The sequence below is a fragment of the Bradysia coprophila genome (assembly GCF_014529535.1).
Source record: "Bradysia coprophila strain Holo2 chromosome X unlocalized genomic scaffold, BU_Bcop_v1 contig_79, whole genome shotgun sequence".
In the NCBI taxonomy this organism is placed as follows: domain Eukaryota; kingdom Metazoa; phylum Arthropoda; class Insecta; order Diptera; family Sciaridae; genus Bradysia; species Bradysia coprophila.
This window is the reverse complement of record NW_023503370.1, coordinates 2,287,163-2,295,271: the sequence shown is the minus strand read 5'-3', so window position 1 is coordinate 2,295,271 and position 8,109 is coordinate 2,287,163.

The window sequence follows — 8,109 nt, the reverse complement described above, 5'->3', positions numbered from 1 at the left end:
GATCTGATGGCCTTTGCGGTAATTTCCATTTCGTCATGCCTCAAAATAGTAGAACACATTGAATGCTGCGAAAGAAAACTCACAATTGTTTTTTTTTTTTAATTAACAAGTTAACTGTCTTATTAACAAGTGTATATTCCAGCTGATGACAAGCATTCGATGAATTCTCCCCATGCAAAAGGTCAATATCACAAAGGAATTTACGTAAAGTTAACTGAAAATATTCTTCATGCAATAGATCATTTTCATAGGGGGTAAACTGCAATGTAAAAGGTAACTTTCGCATGGGTCAGTCAGTAAAAGAGTCGACAACTATGTGTATGTTGGCCACAAGTTAAAACTAGGTCCAGACAATCAGACAGCAGAGGACAAAAGAAGGATTGGTCTTGGAAGGGCAGCGCTCAGAAAATTTAGGATGGTTTTTAAAAGCAAAATGAACAACAGTCTGAAAAGGAAGGTGTTTGACTATTCGTATGTAGCAGAAACGTTAATACTAACGAAAGCATCCGAGAACCAGCTCAGAGTAGCACAAAGAGCAATGAGATAAAATGACGAATCAGTAAAGAAAGTCGTAGACATGATGGAAGTGGTAGCATCTCTAAAGTGGAAGTGCGAGAATGACAGACGAACGTTGGACCAAAACCATAATGGATTGGAGACCACCAATGACACGACCAATGGGCAGACCACCAGAAAGATGGACGAACTCGATCAAGCGAATGGTCAAACTTGTAACAAATGGCAATGGATCTTTCTGAATGAAATTGCAATTTACTATGAAAAGTAATATTTAAATACTAATAATACACATGACCTCTCCATTTCGCTGTCCATTTAGATCTTCGAGAAAATTCATTGATCAAAATTCATGATTACTCAAACTGCAGACAATGGACAATGGACCTTAAAATGTATGGGTGGAGTACATCGAGATGGTAATATTATTTTGGGTAAAGTGGTAATGGAACGATGTTTCAAGACGTGATCAGCATTTTTCCAGACCGCAACCGGTAGCCACAGCTGCAACTGATTTAGTTCTAAATAAACTATGAGGTTTCAAGGACTGTTCAAAAAGGAAGACAAGCTTGTAATCAAAATTTAACGTGATATTAGACGGTGTACTCATCATCAAAGAGGTTCTCCAAAAATTACGTGATTATTTAAGCGGCTGGGTTCCAAGTTCCGATATATTAAAGGTTCTTTTTATAGTGAAAGTGTGATGAATGTGGCAACAATCGAAGAACTTTCCTAGGCAGAAGTGTCGATATTTTAACGGATTACCTAAATTGGGAATTTTTTTCCGATTATAAATTATTTGCCAATCTACATTATTAGACAAAAAAAAGTGAAATGGTTGGTCATTACACCTTTTCCTTGGTATTCAAAAATTAACGGTACGTACCAAATTAGCGATTTATGATCAATAAAATATTAAATCTAATAATTCGTGGTTGATAATACATTTCGCTAATTTCAAGCGTACATTCCATTTCTCTCCGTTGTAACGAGCGGACGTTATGAGACATTCTAAATTCATAAATAATTTGTTCAGAAAAAGTTTTTTTTTCTTCAGCAAAACTAGAAATTGTTTTAAACAAATTGTGCAAAGACAGATTACCATTTATCATTTACCGTTTAATCGCTCTGTGGTTTAATGTTTTAACAAGCTGAGCCTATTCATTTCGTTGTTTATTATACGCGCTGATCATCAAGCACCGACAGATCGTTCTAAATGTATGATATTATTCTATACGTAAACCAGTAATAGCATTAGATTATAGCCAAACATATTCCTAGAATTATCTAATCAATAAGTAGATCGGGCAATCGGGCATATTGCGGTAGTACGGAACTTTAAAGAGTTAAGGAGGTCATTATTAACTGCAATTTCATAACAGCTATCCACAGATTCCTCAACGGTATTTTGTGTATAACACATTTTTTTCTCAATCAGAACTTTGAATACAACAAACAAAAATTCAATTTATATCGAAATTCCGTATTAATACGTACAATCAGTGGTATAATACTGTACGTGTGCACATGGTCGTTGAGATATTAGACATAGCATATATGAAGAGTTAAATGTTCGAGATGATGCGGTTAGATAAAAAAAACCTTGCTGCAATTTTATTTGTTATTCTCTCAGTAAGAACAACGTCGCGTATAAATGTGCAAAACTGACCTCAGAAAATAAAAGTCTCGATTCTGAGAATCAGGTTTTTTTATGCGACACGAAGACTATAAGATATATTCCAGTTTTAGAAGTTGTTCAACAGGGAACAGTGTGCACGACGAATAAACTGGAAAAAATGTTATGTAAGACTGAGACTGATGTTACCATTGACTTTGCTTGCACAAGATTGTTTACATTTTATCTGGTTGTGTATATCTGGTTGTGGGATGTTTGCATGCCAATACCGTTTTTATACTGTTGAAGTGTTGAATTTAAATATTTGTATTTTGTTCAATAACGGAATACTATTGACGTATTAGGCGATTGAATTCCCATCAGATATGCATAGGAGTAGGAGGTGCTTTGTTTCTTGATGCTTGGCGAAATATTGAGAACTTCATCTTTAGTGTTTACTTTTTCAATGTCTCATCGGTTGCATGAACTGTTTGTTCATTTTTTATAATACCAAGTCGACAACATTAAAGGAAAAACAAACTCTGCACTCGAGATTTAATAAGATTTTCGCTGTGTAAATAGTCCTAGTTCTTTAAGTTCAATCATTGGAAGTTTTTTTTATTTCTTTTCCAAAAATTGTTTCTTCTGCCTATGCACTAGTAGTGCATTTCTTTCCATAACAAAATAAAGACATTTTTAAAGTTTGAAAAGCTGCACCCTAGCTGACCACTTGAATCTGCTTCTAGATTACACAAACACGATGTAACCTGAGTGATTTCAATAAAAGTTTTTTTTACAAAATAAAACAGATTTTCGGTGAGTGTTATACAAACTAGCACCCTCTTCATTCTCGTCTTTCGTTTCTTCTATCTGAAAATCTTTTTTTTTTTGAAGTGGAAGAGTTATCTAAAGCGGAAGGGGTGGTACTTTTGTTTCCAGTCTTCAACTTTAAATTCTAATATAAATACGGGTCATAGGCATGTTAATAGATCGTTTAGACAAAGTGTTTTTGTGGACCCATAGAATGCATTGTCTCCATTTGGGAGAAATTGGGAAATCGTCCCAGAATTCGTCAAAAACTGTAAAATTCCCATAAGTCTTAACAAGAAATATCCTAGTAAAAATTTGTCAGATTACAGCTGCATGTCGTGTTAGCGTGCTGCTACGCTACAGGACCTATATTTTGTGAAATTTTCAAAATTCATGTATTAAGGATTTGGTGAAATTTCGCAAAATTTCACAAAGGCAAAATTTCACAAACTTGGCATTTTACAAAAAAAAAATCGAAAAATTCTGGTAAATTTCACAAATGACATGCAGCATGTTATGGGGAATGCAGCTACAAAAGTATGTAAACACTACAGTTAACACACGAGTCCCAAGTAAGGCGAATTTGTGGTGAGTTTAATATTATGTAGAACGATACACATAACTACAATATGTCGTTACAACAGGATCGGCGATAACATAGAAAAATTCTACGTCTAATTTCGAATTACATATTCAGTGCGACATCAAAAATAGACAACACACAGCCATCAAATAGCCTCTTTTCAGTATGATGAGAAAAACGACAGCTCGGAGATGAATTATCCGCCACAGTTAATCTTTTGAAATCCTTTTTTGTCAGTGGGAGGATTGTCTATTCATCTACTACCCACCAATGCAACTTTTTTAATAGCATGCATTTTGCCATTTTTCGACCAAAGAAGTTTTGTTATGCAAACAAAGCCCACTTGAATATTCACATTACATCAATGCATTTCGAGAACGTTGATGGTAATAATGAAATATAAAAATAACGAATTACTTAATTCTGACAAGAAACAAAAGTTTTCCGAAAAACAAAAGCTTACAGTAAGACATCTCAAACTGATATAAGGTCATCGTCGTTCAACAATGGACCAAAACAAAGAAATCTCCGCTGATTTTGTTGATACAGAAATTGACCCACATCAAAATGTTACAATACTTTATTCTTACCAAATAAACACCGCCAAATGACAAACTAAAATTTATTCAAATTATTATCGATGCTAAACATAATAATAAAAATAAAATTTTATTTCAAATTTATTTGTAACATTTTCGATTTTCAAAAGAAAAACTGTCACTTTTCAAAAAAAAAAAAATCTCTAAAGACATACGAAATGACATAATCGAAATCACTTTATTTGTTTCTTTTCCCTGACATAATGCAGGGAATTTCTTGTCCAACATTGAATATTGAACGAGAAAAAAAAACAAACTTTCATAAAATATCTGCCGTTTTGGTCAATGCGTTTTAAATTATTACGATCTTTTATGTGTAGCGCATTTTATTGTAAAACCAGCAACAAAATCAATATAACTCTGAATGAATTATGCGAAACTATTCCTATTATTATGCAAAATTAATAGAAAAAGGTATCGGGCGAGTTGAATTGACTCCGTCAACAATATTATCCAATGGAAATGCATTTGGATTTTTTGATGTTGCCAATGGTCAACAGCAACAAAAACTTTTTGCTTCCATTATATCGGAAAATGTCAACACATAAAATTTCCCATTCAATTTTTTTTTCTCGGATTCTTTTCTCAATAAAGTAGCACGGCAAATAAAATTAATTTAATTAAATTGAACAGAAAACCCATTTTCTTTCTTGAAGTCCAAAAACAACATCGTGTGCCCAAAAAAATTAAGTTTATCACCAAGCACCTTCTAATTGGCCATTAATCCAATAACCTACGTAATGTAAGCATTGCGACTGGTTACAAATGCAATAAATCAAATTAATTTGTATTCTTTTATGTAATGCTCATTCAGCTAACGGATAATTCCGAGAGATCTTTTAACCATATAGTCCAGCTGTATCTTTTTCTTCGTTTGTTCAAATATTGGTTTTGTTAGTGTTTTAAAAATTGGTATATAATCTAATCATACGGTTACCGTAGCTAACAATCGTCTGTTATTCACCGAGGGGAATAAAGTTGGTGTTCACGGTGTCAACATAACGTTTTAAACAACAAAGTTTCAGATGAGGTGAGAAAATAGTAATTTCTTTCAAACTTTGGAAGCCGTTATTGTGAAAAACGTTGAGTTTACCTCGGGAAAAAATTGCAATTTCTAACTTATTTCCATCGTTGAACAATCAACTATTTCAAAACACAGGCGAGAAAACAATCGGTTTTTCCTCTCCTTTGCGGTGTGGTCTCCACGAAACGAAAAAATCAATTCATTATAACAAATATTATGCACCTGTCCACATGTTTACTTTGTGTACAAATGTTTAAAAGCCGAAGGCGCGGATCGTAATCCAACTCGTCAAAGCAAGGCCTATTTTGCAAAAAAAATTGCCAAAAACCAAGTTTTTCCACCATTTTGAACGGTTTTGGCAACCGCTGAATCAGCCTTGCGTTTTAACTGACTCACGATTAATTTGAAAGATGAGAGCGTCAATAATCAAACATAAATCATTGAGAGCCGGCTAAAACATAATGCTGAGCTCCGGAGTTACCAAAACAGTTCGAAATTATGGAAAAATCGATTTTTGGACCTCGCAGTTTTTGGAAATTTTTGGCAATTTTTTGGAAATTTTGGAAAAAGTTTCCAAAAAAAATTCCAAAAATAGGCCCTTAGCCGAAGGCGCGGATTGTAATCCAACTCGTCAAAGTAAACATTTGGACACAGGTGCATATCATTTTTTATATGTTGATGCAAAGATAGACCCAAACTCCCTCTCCGAGCTGATACATAATGTTAGTCTTACCACAGAGTGACATATACAAATTTTAAAAACAAAAACAAAGTAAAAATTGCGAGTGAGAAAATTTCTATTTTGTTCCCCTGAGTAGAAATTTTCTTCACTGAATTGTCTTCAAACTAAACGTCAACAAACTGTCATTTTGTCACTCTAAGTGGATAAAATTAGGTTAAACATTCCACACACTTTAAACAATTTTTTTAGGAGTGCGGTGTTATTAACCTTACTTTCTCCACAGGTCAGAAAAAGCCATATTCTCATACAGATACACCGCAAGCATCCAGTTCCATCATCATCGGATTTGTATGTTTTTCTAAATCACTTCATGAGTTAACAAAATCAACTCGACTGCAAGCTGGATAACCTCACCTCATATGCGGTGTAAAAATGTCAAAGCATATTTTAAATAACCGCTGGAATGTTCGCATATAATAGAGCAGCTCACATCATACATGCATGTTTTAATATGTGATGAGATAAAGCTGAATTTCGTTATAATCTATTGCATATACATACACGAATGACAATTTATTTTTCTCGGTACATTTTATTCTTTATTGTTGTCTTAAATATTGCCGAATTTGTGTTAACAATGGAAATTAAAGAGACGTTTATTCTTAGCCCATCTGAAAGAAAATTGCAGTAATAATGGTGTTCATTCGGTTAAAATTTGAGAAATGTTTTTACAGATAGAAATCGCTTGAAACCCATTATTACACTTTTATTTTGACCTTTTTGTCGAGATATTAGTTTTGTCATGAGCAAATTTAAAAACATAATTTTTGGTGGTTACGGTTGTTTAACTTTATAAATTAAATGGTTTTGAAATCAGTCCTGCTTGCCAGACTGTTTTTTTTTTGTTAAGAGCAAAAGAAAGCTACTTTTTGTGGGATTGAATCAGGGACATTTTTAGGGACATTTCCAAAAAAAAAATATTTTTTGGGAAAATTTGAGAAAAGACTGGAAAACGATTTCCCAAATATAGTCACTGGCGGACATTGTCACTACTTACTACCATCTCACGAGGGGAATAATTTTTAGATTTAACCTATGAAACTAATACAGATCGTCAGATTCTTAATTGTTTTCTTGGGCGTCTTAATGAACAGAATCAGACCCATTCCGATCCAGATTTTTTTACAACTCTAGAATACTTTTAAGGTCAAAAGAACGGTTTCAGGCGAGGGGATACATAAAAAGGAGAATACGCGAGATTGATTACGTCACAGGGTCAATTCGTGCAAAGTCCACTTCCTATGCTTGCCAAAAATTCACCGAAGAGCAAATTAATATATTTTACGAAATTTTGACAAGTTCAGGAAGTCGATTTTCCTAAACCCACTAAACGTACCATTGATAAGGATCATTAATCATCACTTGCACTTTGGATTAACCGATTCACCGATTTACGTCTCCTCAAAATCCATTTTTCGATAGTTATTTCTTACTACTCACCTAATTTTGACGATTTTGAATTGTCAGCGGAACTCAGAAGTCCCCTACGTCTGTTGACACGTTTTCGCTTAAACAATATTCCGAAATATGATGGGAGTCTCAATCGCTCCACTCCTTTTTAGGGAAGCTACTATCAGCTCACACCAGGAAATAAAGCAAAATTTTTAGAGTCTCACCTTAATTAAGTGTCGTTGTAGTCACAGAACATAGAGCACACGTAGTCAACATAGAATTTGAACGAACCAAGTACGTAGAGCAACATGAGCTACAACTATGACCAGATATAAAGAGAACCGAGACGACCCTCTGGTTAGCAGGATGACTTTTGAATTGTTTACATTAATAAACATTTTTCGTAATTCCCATATTACATGTGTCGTCATAAAACAATTTCATCGAATTCATAGGCATTAGCATTCAAATCTCTGATGAACTGAATTGTTGTCTCAAACCATTTGTCTATTTACATACTTCTAGCGTTTCATTGGTTTCATCGTAATGTCGATATTCCCTGTTACACATGATCAAATTTCAGTGATAATGGACTCCATGAACATAATGCAGGCACTGTGTTATGTGTTGTACTGAGCCATACAATTCTATTCAATGGCAATAATATAAAATTCAAAAACTGTGTACGAGTCGACACAGTGTAACAATTTATACATGCCTACATTGCACGCTGTTAAAAGCCATTGGTGTTGTCTCAATCGAAACGGCAGAACATTTTGTATCTGTCTTGTATGCTATGCGATCCAACACAGTTCGGTTTAGATTTCA